This window comes from Anomaloglossus baeobatrachus, chromosome 6 (assembly GCF_048569485.1).
Source record: "Anomaloglossus baeobatrachus isolate aAnoBae1 chromosome 6, aAnoBae1.hap1, whole genome shotgun sequence".
NCBI classification, from domain to species: domain Eukaryota; kingdom Metazoa; phylum Chordata; class Amphibia; order Anura; family Aromobatidae; genus Anomaloglossus; species Anomaloglossus baeobatrachus.
The window spans coordinates 124180562-124193855 of record NC_134358.1 but is presented as its reverse complement, the minus strand read 5'-3'; positions in this window follow the sequence as shown (position 1 = coordinate 124193855).

Here is a 13294-nt window from a genome sequence, read left to right as displayed (position 1 = left end):
TAAAGAGGACCATGTACTGTTCTTGCACAGGGGCCCTCTTCAGTCTGTGTCCCCTACTAAGATAACATGTTTGTTGTAGAGGGGACTGGACTGTTGTAGCCTGTACAAATGATTTATCCACCATCATTATGAGCCTGATTTATCAAAGCTTTCATGCCAGAATTCCAGCGCAAACTTTTTGCATTATCACACCAGTGTCTCCCAGCTCCACTAAAATGGGTAGATCATCAGCAAAATGGGGGTACAGCAGGGGCATGTCACCACAGCTTATTTAGTTCATGATGAGCTGTGGCGTTCCATACATTGGAAATCTCACGCCAGTCCATTACTAGAGAAAGATTTCTAGTGTATCACACAGAGGCGCACACCATTCTTCAGATGCTCCAGATTAGAGATGAGCCACCCCCCTAGTGTTCGAGTTCGGTTCAGTTCGTCGAACGGTGGAAAAGTTCGGCGAACGTTGGATGAACCCCTTTGAACCCCATTGAAAACAATGGCAGGCAAATGTGGCGCCCTGGACGAGCCAGGTCGTCACAGATAACACTCACCCACCTCCACCCCCACTAGACAGTAACATTAGCCAAACAAAAATCCTTCTTGCATCCCTCCAGGGTCTGATGTCCACACCAGGTGGGGCGGAGCCAAGCGGTTGGCCCCACCCACCAAGGAGTTCACAGGGCTGGAGGCGGGAAAAGTGACAGTCGAGTTGAGTTCAGGAGTTTAGAAGTTGGAGGTCGAAGTGAGAGGAGCGAGCACTGGAGTGTCTGGGTTTGTGGCCCAGGCACCGACAACAAGGTTGGCAGATGGTGGTGGCTGTTTACAGGAGTGGTGAAGCAACGCGGAACCGTAGGACCGGGGTTGGACGTTGGCCCGCCGGCACCGACCGGTGAGTGAAATGAAGCCAGCACACACAGGCAGGGCAATCGGACCCCGACCAGGCTTGGAGCCGCCGACAATAGTCAAATCCGAATGTGACCGGAACCCCAGGGGTTTCCTAACAGCCAAAGACCCGATAGAAGGAAACTGCCCACACCGTGAGGGTATACAGCTACCGCCTAAGGCTAGAGACCCAAGGGCCAGCGCCTGCGGGCAAACGGGCTCCTCCGGCATCCATACACCGGGGAGCGGACTACCATTGGGAATCCATCGTAGTCAAACAAATACATCAAGGTGCAGGGAAAGACAGCCACCATCACCTGTCCGGAAAGAGACACTGCAGCCGGCTGCGGGACCCGTCCATCAAGCTGTTTGGTTTACCGAGGACTTTGTGCATCTCTTACTGAGTGAGTACACCCGTGCCATCCAGCACCGCACCGCGCTGTCCCTGCAAACCTGCACCTCACCAACCCTGCCTCCCCGTCACACCACTGGGCCCCGGGACCACCGACCCCTACCCACGGAGGGGGAAAACAACATCCCAGCTGCTCCCTACCACCATTCCCGGGATCCCCGTCACCAGCAGCGGTGGTGCCCATCTTCACCACAACCCGTGGGTGGCGTCACGGACTAAATCCCCCAAACCAACCACCCTTTTCACTCACGGGCGAGGAGCGCCACTCGAGTCCCCGGATCCGGCCCACTGCTCGAGCCACCGAGCAGCAGCAGCGGCGGTGTCCTCCCCGCCCACGACACAAACACAAACACATAAAAACACATTATACATGTACACATACAGTTTAAAAACATTGCCATTACACTTACAGGTCCCCGCGACACGTCCTGCACTCGGTCTCCCACCACTTTTCCTTCCGATAATCGCTGCATCCACCCGGTAACCAGCACTGATGATAGGACCTTCCGTGACGTCAAAATAGCATGTGACCAGTCACGTGTCTATTATCTCATTGGCTACAGACTGGTCACATGGCTAGACGTTATGCTAGGTCCTGTCAGTGGATCTCTCCGGTACGCGGTGCTCATTCCAGCATCTCCGTGTACCGGCGAAATGCTCTGGCACATGGTCAGCTTCCCCGTTCCTGCATGTGGGTGCTCTTTACAGAGTCAGCCCACATGCAGGGACTGGCTGCCACAGCCGGTAAATAGCGGCACCGGGAATCACGTGATCGGAGATTGCCATTGCTATATTAACGGTGGCAGCGATGATGTCACCGCTTACAGCCCGCAGCCTCTGCTCACTCACTGACTGATTAGACTGCATGGAGAAGCAGCGTCTTTCTCCCATGCAGTGCTGTCTGATGTAGCAGAGCTGCATGGGTTGAAGGAGAAAGAAGACAGAAGACCAAGATCGTGGAGGGCTGACAGGGAGTAATAAACATGGAGTCTCTAATGTGTCTGTGTATTTATTTCTATTAAAGTATTTTTTCTGTGTGGTGTCTTTTTTTTTAACCCTTTATTAGAGATTCTTAATGGCCGGGTCAAACTTTCCTGACATTAAGAATCTCTGGCTTAATACTAGCTAGTAAAACAAAGCTAGTATTAACCCATTATTACCCAGCAAGCAACCCAGCTTCAGGGCTGCTGGAAGAGTTGGATACAGCGCCAGATGATGGCGCTTCTATGAAATCGCCATTTTCTGGGGCGGCTGAGAACTGTAATTCGCAGCAGAGGGGACCAGAAAGCTCAGGCCAACCTGTGCTGCGGATTCCAATCCCCAGCTGCCTAGTTGTACCTGGCTGGACACAAAAATTGGGCGAAGCCCACGTAATTTTTTTTTTAATTATTTCATGAAATTTGTGAATTAATTAAAAAAAAAGGCTTCCCTATATTTTTGGTTCCCAGCCGGGTACAAATAGGCAGCTGGAGGTTGGGGGTAGCTGTACCTGCCTGCTGTACCTTGCTAGCATACAAAAATATGGCGAAGCCCATGTCATTTTTGGGGGGGGGCAAAAAACTCCTGCATATAGTCCTGGATGGAGTATGCTGATCCTTGTCGTTCTACAACTGCTGTCTGCTCTCCTGTTCTCCTGCATACACTAGTGAATGGAGCATGCTGAGCCTTGTAGTTCTGCTCCCCCTGTCTCTCCATCCAGCATACAGTCCTGGATGCAGCATGCTGAGCCTTGTAGTTCTGCAGCTGCTGTCTGCTCTCCTGCATACACTAGTGGATGAAGTATGCTGAGCCTTGCAGTTCTGCTCCCCCTGCCACTCCCTCCAGCATACAGTCCTGGATGGAGCATGCTGAGTCTTGTAGTTCTGCAGCTGCTGTCTGCTCTTCTCCATATAGAAAGACAGCAGACAGCAGCTGCAGAACTACAAGGCTCAGCATACTCCATCCAGGACTGTATGCAGGAGTTTTTTGCCCCCCAAAAAATTGTGGGCTTCGCCATTTTTTTTATGCTAGCCAGGTACAGCAGGCAGCCACGAACTGCCGCCAACCCCCAGCTCCCTATTTGTACCCAGGTGGGAACCAAAAATATAGGGAAGCCCTTTTTTTGAATTATTTCATGAACTTCATGAAATAATTAAAAAGAAAAATGACATGGGCTTCGCCCAATTTTTGTGTCCAGCCAGGTACAACTAGGCAGCTGGGGATTGGAATCCGCAGCGCAGGGTGCTCAAGCTTTCTGTGCACGCCAATATTAGACATGGCCACTATCTAGTACAGATAAAAAGAAACACAAAACACAAAAAAATATTTTTATTAGAAATAAAACACAACACAATTAGTGACTCCATCTTTATTGAAATAAAGAACCCCCCCTCCGCAGTAATCCTGGGTCAAGGGTCAGTTTGCTGGAAGGCAAAGCGATCAGATGATGTGTCAGGTTCAAGGGCCTGAATCACATGACACAGCAGCTGATTGTATAAATGGCTTTTATACAATCAGCTGATGCATCAGTGCAAAAAAAAAAATAACTACACACTTCTGTGCAGACTCCTGTCCGACAGCAGAGGCTGATAGTTTAGCTGGCCGGGCGGTAAAAAGCCGGCCTCACCGCTCAACTAATAGTGTCAGCTGATTCTGTCAGGTGACTGCATCAGCTGATCATCACCAGGTCTGAGAGAGAGAAAAGAGAGAGAAAAGAGAAGAGAGAGAGGGAGAGAGAAAAGAGAGAGAGAATAAAAAAGAGAGTGGGAGAGAGGAGAGAGAGAGAAGAGAGGAGAGAGAAAAGAGAGCGCAAGAGAGGAGAGAGGGAGAGAAGAGAGAAGAGAGAGGAGAGAGAAGAGAGGGAGAAGAGGAGAGAATATAGAGAGGAGAGAGAAGAGAGGGAGAGAGAGGAGAGAAGAGAGAGGGAGAGAAGAGAGAGAGGAGAGAGAAGAGAGAGGAGAGAGAAGAGAGGGAGAAGAGGAGAGAGAGAAGAGAGGGAGAGAGAAGAGAGAGAGAAGAGGAGAGAAGAGAGAGAGAGAAAAAGAGAGAGAAAGACAGAAAAAGAGAGAGAGAAAAAGAGAGAGTGAGAGAGGGAGAGAGAAAGAGAGAAAGAGAGAGAGAAAAAGAGAGAGAAAAGGAGAGATGAGAGAGAGGAGAGAGAGAAGAGAGAGAAGAGAGAGAGAGGCAATGCAGCCTCATTCCGTGAACTGCTCCGATTTTAGAGGTGTGGCCCGCGGCTCACAGCTGATGTCCGGCTCCTCCCGTCAGTGCATAATTTAATTAAATTAAATTATAATTATAAATAAATAATAATTATAATTTAAAATAAATTAAATTCTTTACCAGGACGGCCGGGACTTGAACTCGTGAACTAATGCTTCTTATGTAGCTCTAACCATTGAGACACTGCCTCTAATGAGAAACATAGGCAGATTTGGTAATCTTGATGTCTGTATTGCAGAGTGAAGTCTCCGGTGACAGCGCTTGCTCACTTCAGGTGCTACGTGGAGGGGACACAGAGCGCTCGTGTTCTACGGTGCTCCCTGCATCTTCATGTAGCAGAGCTGAAAGCGACGTGTGGATTACTTCGGACCTGGATCGTTGTTTGGGGATTAATAAAAAGGTAAATGAGGTGTTTTTTGTCTTTTATTCCAAATAAAGGATTTTTCACTGTGTGTGTTTCTTTACTTTCACTTACAGGTTAATCATTGAAGGTGTCTCGGGGAGATGCTTGTCATGATTAACCCCGTTATTACCCTGATTGCCACCACACCAGGGCAATTCAGGATAAGCGCAAGAGTCCCGGGACTGTCACATCTAATGGATGCAGCAATTCCGGGCGGCTGCTGGGTGATATTGTTAGGGTGGTGGGCTCCCCATAACGTGGTGCTCTCCATCCTGACAATACCAGCCTCCAGCCATGAGGCTGTATCCTGGCTGGTATCAAAATTGGGGGGAACCGCATTTTTTTTTTTATTATTATTTATTTATTTATTTATTTAACTGCACGATATAGACCCACCAGCAGGTGGCTGTGATTGCTTGCAATGAGACAGCTGTCACTCATCGTGGGGGCGTGTCTGACTGCAACCAATCAAGGGTGCCGGTGGGCGGGGAAAGCACGGAATACCTGATTGAATAATGAAGCAGCAGCCATTTTCTAAAGAGGAGAAGCCGCCGGAGATTTCTGACAGCAGTGCAGTGAGGCGCCCGTGATCTGTGAGTAGGAAAGAGAGAGGGATTGTGCTGGGGACACAGGACACATGCAGATACACAACGTGTGCACATAGCCTTACTGTGAAAAGCCACGCTTTTGGTGATCGAACCTCTCTCGAACGTAACTCGAACTGCCAAACTTTTTAGCAAATTGTTCGAGTTCATCGAACGGCTCGAACACCGCCCAAAATAACTCGAATTTGAAATTGGTGAACCGTTCGACTCGAACATCGCTCAAATCTACTCCAGATCATGAAGAAGCTTGTACCTCTTCATGAAATAGGAGTGTCTGTCTTCCCAACGCTTCCTCCTCAAGAGCAAGGAAAAATCACAGCTTTTGCTGAATCAGTGGCTATGACTTTATTTCTTATTATTAAAAATGTTTTCAAAATGAAGGTACCCTATTTTCCAGATTATAAAATGCACTGTTACTCCCAAAAAATTGAGAGGAAAATGAGGGGTGCATTTTGTAATCCGAATATAGAATACCGGGAGGTGGAGAAAGGGCACTGTTCTGGCTGTGGGCACAGTGCTGGCTGCAGGCACTGTGCTGGCTGCTGGGACTGTACTTGCTGTGGGGAGTAGGGAGATGTTGCAAGCAGTGAGACGGGTGTCCCATATGCTCTATCGGGAGTGCAGGCTTCAAATATTGGTGGCCAGAGTTGGCGTGCGTGCAGATGGAGCTCTTGGCTCAAGATCTCACCTGCATACTCGCCGCCTTCGGCCAATTAATCTCCCAGCAGCGGACCTAAGGAAAATGGCACCCAGATTTCATCTGCACATGCGCCACCTCTGGCCCATTGATCTCCCAGTAGTGGACATAAGGGAAATAGGTCCTGGAGGTGGTGCGTGCTCACATAAGATCTCGGCTTGTCATTGACCTGATAGCTCAATCTGCGCATGCGCCGACTCCTGACACCATTTCTTTGAAGCCCACACTGCCGACAGAGCATCTGAGACACCTGACACACTGTCTGCAGCATCGCCCTACTCCAGCACCACTCATGTCTCTTGTGACCTCGCTCCATCACCGCTGCCATCCCCCCCTTCAATAAGACACCATGGAATGATAAGATGGACTCTTTTTTTCACCTTTATTTAGCTCTAAATTTTGGGTGCGTATTACAATCTGGTGTCACTTATAAAATGAAAAATACTATATGTGTCTGATTATACACTCCCTTTCAACTAGGAGGCAGAGGTAAAGGCAGAGTGGCACTTAATGGGTTTTCAAAATCTGCCTTAAATTAATTTATAATTTTATGATATTGGGAACACCTTCCCTGGACTCGTGCACCGGAATCAGAGTGCTGCCTGGCAACTTTCCTTTGGGTTTAAAACAATTTATGACATTGAGTTTATTTTAAAAGATATTCAAAGTGAGAACATATACCGTATTTTTCGGACCATAAGACGCACTTTTTTTCCCCCAAATGTTGGGGGAAAGTGGGGGGTGTGTCTAATGGTCTGAATGTAAGGCATGGCTGCGGGAAATGAGGGTGCTGTGGTGGAGCGGGTCATCGGGGGCACGGGCACGCAGCAGCAGCGCCTGCCGTGACCACGTGGGCCCGCTCATTACATATGCACGCCCATCCTCCCGCCCATTTCTCAGCGCTGACAGGTGGGCGGGGTGATGAGCGGGGACGAGCGCGAAGTAAACAGCTAGCCGTGATCACCCCTGGCAACTACAGCCAGGAGTGATCATGTGCGGCTGTATTCACTGCTCCCCGCGCATCATCATCAGCGCGGGGTGCAGTAAATCAGTGCACATTACTCACCGTTCCCCGCAGCACCGCGATGTCCTCCTGATTGCCGGCCGCGCTGTGTAGAGACTAACGGGGCTCACAGCGATGACGTCATCGCTGTGCGCACGTGTCCACACAGCATCGCCGGCACAGACAGAAGGAGATCGCGGTGCAGCAGGGAGTGTGGCCAGCTCCACACAGCGCTGACGGCACAGACGGAGGAGGAGCGACGCTGCGTGGAGCGAGGAAAGGTGAATATAAATGTTTATTTTATTTTTTTTATGTGTGTTCCGCAGGATGATGGGGCAAATATGAGCAGGATGATGGGGCAAATATGAGCAGGATGATGGGGCACATGTGAGCAGGATGATGGGGCACATGTGAGCAGGATGATGGGGCACATGTGAGCAGGATGATGGGGCACATATGAGCAGGATGATGGGGCACATGTGAGCAGGATGATGGGGCACATGTGAGCAGGATGATGGGGCACATGTGAGCAGGATGATGGGGCACATGTGAGCAGGATGATGGGGCACATATGAGCAGGATGATGGGGCACATATGAGCAGGATGATGGGGCACATATGAGCAGGATGATGGGGCACATGTGAGCAGGATGATGGGGCAAATATGAGCAGGATAATGGGGCACATGAGCAGGATAATGGGGCACATATGAGCAGGATGATGGGGCACATATGAGCAGGATGATGGGGCACATATAGCAGGATGATGGGGCACATATAGCAGGATGATGGGGGACATATATCAGGATGATGGGGGACATATAGCAGGATGATGGGGGACCTATAGCAGGATGAGAGACCTATAGCAGGATGAGGCACATATAGCAGGATGAGGGACACACACACACATACATACATACATACACACACACTATATATATATATATATATACATATATATATATATATATATATGTATATATATATGTATATATATATATATATATAAAAATAAATATAAGGATGGGGATTATATACAAGGCAGGAGAATCATTACCAGGATGGGGTACCTTACTAGAGAATTTGGGGACATTACCCCCATAATAGTGTGTCAGCAGCAGATCCTCGCCCCATAAGTGTGTCATGACCACATTTTTTGCTTAAAATTTTATTTTCCTATTTTCCTTCTCTAAAACCAGGGTGCGTCTTATGGTCCGGTGCGTCTTATAGTCCGAAAAATACGGTACTTCTGGTAAGTCATAACCCATTTGTGGAAAGAACTGCTAACTGCACACCAATTCATACAATTATACTAAACACAAAATAAGTGTGTGATTGGCCACCTTCACTGATGTCTGCACTTCCAAGGAGCTGGTAACACAAAACCACTATACTACATAACAATTTTCTGGCTCAGTTTTGACTGTATTATAAACTTGACTGAATTACATAATTTATTTTATTTTAGGGCTGGATAATGCAATATTAGATTAAATATTGGTATTTCAGTAATTCCACAGCCTAAATATATTGTGAATGTATAAATGTCATAATATCTTTCCATATTCATTTACGAAACAAACATACTTCCCGATTCCATATTTGATGAAGAACAGCAAATTACATATTTTATATATTGAAGAACATATTGTGTGGGCTTATGCAAATATATTTGTTAATAATTATTTTACCTGAAATATACAGATTTTATTCTTTCATCTTTGTTCTTATCACAATAATAATTTTAAAACTGATTGAATTTATATGACTTTGATAGAGAAAAGAGAAATCATTGTGGGTATTAGGTGCTATAGATTAGTTCTTGACTCTTGAAGCAGAAGCATATGGTAAACTCTCCATAAGGAAAGTAGAATTAGTCTGTTCCCTTATAGAAGGCTTGATGATGGCAGATGTCTCACCACCATTATTGACATTGGCACAGTTGACTGTCTATGTCAAGGAAGAACGATTGTTTCTCGGAAAAGACAATTAGCTGTGAAAGGTTACCAATGAGCTGACATTCCGAATACTACTAAAGACTGCAGTTTTTAACCTTAATGAAAATAAAAGCCGCTTAAATGACCAGACTAAAAATGTTTAATATTCAACTCAATGGGAAGAGCTCCAAAATTTTCCAAGCTTATGCATTAAAGTAAAATATATTTTATTAACATTACTCCACAATACTGATGTTCCTTTTTCATGATGGATATGTAAGCAAATTGACTACTCCGGCACACAGAATATTTATGAGACTGTATACATAGACAAGGTTTTGCTTGCATTTCGCTTGTCATTCCTTCCCTCCTCTTCCACAGACTTCCATCTAATTAAAAGTATTCCCATCTCATATATCTAGCATATGCCATCATTTTTTGATCAAAGGAACTCTGACCTCTGGGACCTTCATTGATCCTTAAAATAAGGAGCTACAGCAGTAATTCAGTGCTACAAGAGCTTGACTGTTTTTCCAGCACAGCTTGGTGGTCAAGAGTGCCAAGATGCAAGGAAAATAGTTAAAACAATTGCATCAAGACCCACGTACTTGACAATAGCAGTGCTGCAGTTCCTCAGCACACTAGATTGATATATGTGTTGGATTGAATGCTGTTATGCCTTACAATACTACAACAGCCGGACTGAACCCAATTCCATGAGTTAGACAACCACCAATAATATAGTGATTACTCATCCTAAAAACAATACATCCTTTTATAAAATGGGTAGAGATGGGTGGACTCGCAGATAAGCGCTCTTTTTTTTTTTTCTAATCCAGATCCGGTTCTGAATCCGGCCCCCATATAAGTCTATGGAGAACAGAATCCAGAGATTAAAAATGGTGGTTGAAGGGATAAGGGAATGGGAGCAAGCATGCTGTACTTACCAAGGCTCCAGCATGGCTGTACGAGGATCCCAAGCCTCGCATTCACTTCCTGGGCTGCTAATTACTGCTCATGCATATGCACTGCTTTCCTTGCCCCACCAGCACCTGTGATTGGTTGCAGGTGCCAGGACGGCTGGTGGGTGGGGAAAAGTGTAACTGAAGGAAACCGTACACTCTAGCATCTACTGTGAGCCTAGAATGTATGGCCTCATTCCAGGTATGATGTAATTTGTCATGTGATAGGGGGCGTATTCAAAATGCAGCCCGATGTTTTCCAGATGGAATAAACATTCTTTTTCTAACTCCACGTGGGCATGGATTTTTTTATAACAAAAACAGGGGAGGGGGGGCCAAATCGGTTCATGAATAGATGTGCTGCACTCCTCTGTGCAAGTCCCCCCTTGCCTGATTATAGCGGACAGTAGGGTTATAGTGGACTTTTCACAGAGGAGTGCTGCACGTCTCATGAACCAGGAGGCTCAGGATGGACAGATCTGCTCATCCTGTGCCTTTTGTTGATATTTTCTGCATGCACTAAACAAACAGCGTCCTGATCCTGCTCCTGTTTTTAGTGTGGAGCAAGAGATAAAGGATCTGACAGCTCTTGGACCCACTCTAAAGATGGTAGCTTAGAGCAAAAAGCAAGATGCTATACAGTTTAGACCAGCCCGCACCACAGACTTACAGTTGTCCATGCTGTGGGTTAACATTTTATCTGAGACCCATATTTTGTTTAATATTAACTAGTCTTACAGTCTCATATTATATTTAATATTTTTATTAAGGTTTCATATTTGGTCTAGTTTTTTCTTTTGTCATATTCAAAGTTCTAAGAAAACTGTTGTGGGTAGTACACTGGGAAAGAAATGATAGCTGAAAGCTATCAAAGCATATTCCTGGGAATGGGATGGTTGATGGAACTCCCAATGGGAACTTTGCATGTAGTGTTAATGGCATAAGAAAACTGATTATAGGGGAATACGCAGAATTGCATATTCTCACAGTGCCAGTGGGCATTCTTTTCTCTGAGCGCCAGTGACTACCAAGGCCTAGTCCCACAATTTGACTTCACTGGTGATCCCGACTTTGAGTCAGAACAAAATATCTACAACGAGATGAACAACAAAAAACTCTAATAAAGAATTTAGAAAAATTGTTATACATCAAAATTTGGTACTATAAATCATTTTTCTTTTGTAGGTGGAGGTAAGCTTTAAAGGGAATCTATTAGCAAGTTTTCAAATCCCAAACTATTTATATGCGCATATACCACTTACAAAATCAAATCCAGTAATACATTTACATGGACAGTTTGTTCCTCCATTACTGAGAAATCATTTTTTCAATTGATATGTAAATGAGGCTGTAGATCTGAAGTCTCTGTCACTCCAGCTCTATTCCCTGCTCAGAATGCCTCCTCTTGCTCCATTGCCTGAAATCACACAATATAGGAGCTGTCATGAAGCAGAACAAAGCAATGCTGGAAATGAAAGTGAGCAGCAGTGATAGAGGCTTCAGATCTACAGCCTCATTTGCATATCAATTAAAACGCCATTTTTTTCAGCAATGAAGTAAGGGATTGGTCATATTGGTTGTATTGTTCGACTTGTTTCTGAAAAAGCTACAAATGCATATAAATAGTTTGGAGATTTGTAATCCTGCTTACAGATTATCACTAAAAATGTGCCCCCTGCTCTCTCAGCTTCCTGGACTCCTAATGGTATGACTGAATTTTTAAGTTCACTAAGACTTTGTTCACATTTGTGCTGAGGCTTCGGTTTATAAATGATAGAAATTGAGGTTAAGGGGTACTTTGCACACTACGACATCGCAAGCCGATGCTGCGATGCCAAGTGCGATAGTCCCCGCCCCTGTCGCAGCTGCGATATGTGGTGATAGCTGCCGTAGCGAAAAATAACGCTACGCCAGCTTCACATGCACTCACCTTGCCTTGCGATGTCGCTCTGGCCGGCAACCTGCCTCCTTATTAAGGGGGCGGGCCGTGCGGCATCATAGCGACGTCACACGGCAGGCGGCCAATAGAAGCGGAGGGGCGGAGATGAGCGGGACGAGCCGCGGTGAAGGAGGTAGGAGATATTTCCTCGCTCCTGCGACTTCACACAGCGATGTGTGCTGCCGCAGGAACGAGGAACAACATCGGACCGTCGCAGCGAGGTAATTATGGTTTTCGCCGACGTTACACCGATGATACGATTACGACGCTTTTGCGCTCGTTAATCGTATCATCTAGGCTTTACACACTACGATGTCGAGAGCGACGCCGGAAGTGTGTCACTTTCGACATGACCCCACCGACATCGCACCTGCGATGTCGTAGTGTGCAAAGTACCCCTAAGGCTCTAAGTAGATTCATAAAAGCAGATGTGAATAAAGACCTGCAAGATGTAGAAAATTATAAATAAAATGATCACCGTCTTAATTCAAATACATTTTTTTACACGTTTCTAAAAAGCATCAAGTATGATTACAATAAATAATTAATATAGCAGCAACTCCAGGCTAATAATATAACCAAATTATAAATGTACACATGCTTGTGGGCAAAGCACTTGATGTTTAGGTACAAATCTATGCTAATGATTTCAGATTTATTTGGATCTTGCTGATCTAAACTACATTTTACTAGGTTTAGTAGGTATGTTCGACCACGTAGCTATCTAATCATCCAATCACATGATCAGAACTGAGTGAGTAGTTCCAGCAATGTGAGTGGATAACTAGATATATACATAGATATACACTGAGTAGCAAAATGGTAACAAGGTTTGAACTTTTGACTTTAAGGGGCACTTTGCACACTACGACATCGCAAGCCGATGCTGCGATGCCGTGCTCGATAGTCCCCGCCCCGTCACAGCTGCGATATCACGGTGATAGCTGCCGTAGCAAACATTATCGCTACGGCAGCTTCACATGCACTCACCTGCCCTGCGACGTCGCTCTGGCCGGTGAGCCGCCTCCTTATTAAGGGGGCGGGTCATGCGGCGTCATAGTGACATCACACGGCAGGTGGCCAATAGAAGCGGAGGGGCGGAGATGAGCGAGACGTAAACATCCCGCCCACCTCCGTCCTTCCGCATATCCGGCGTGAGCCGCAGGACGCAGGTAGGAGATGTTCCTCGCTCCTGCGGCTTCACACACAGCGATGTGTGCTGCCACAGGAACAGGGAACAACATCGGAACATCGGTAT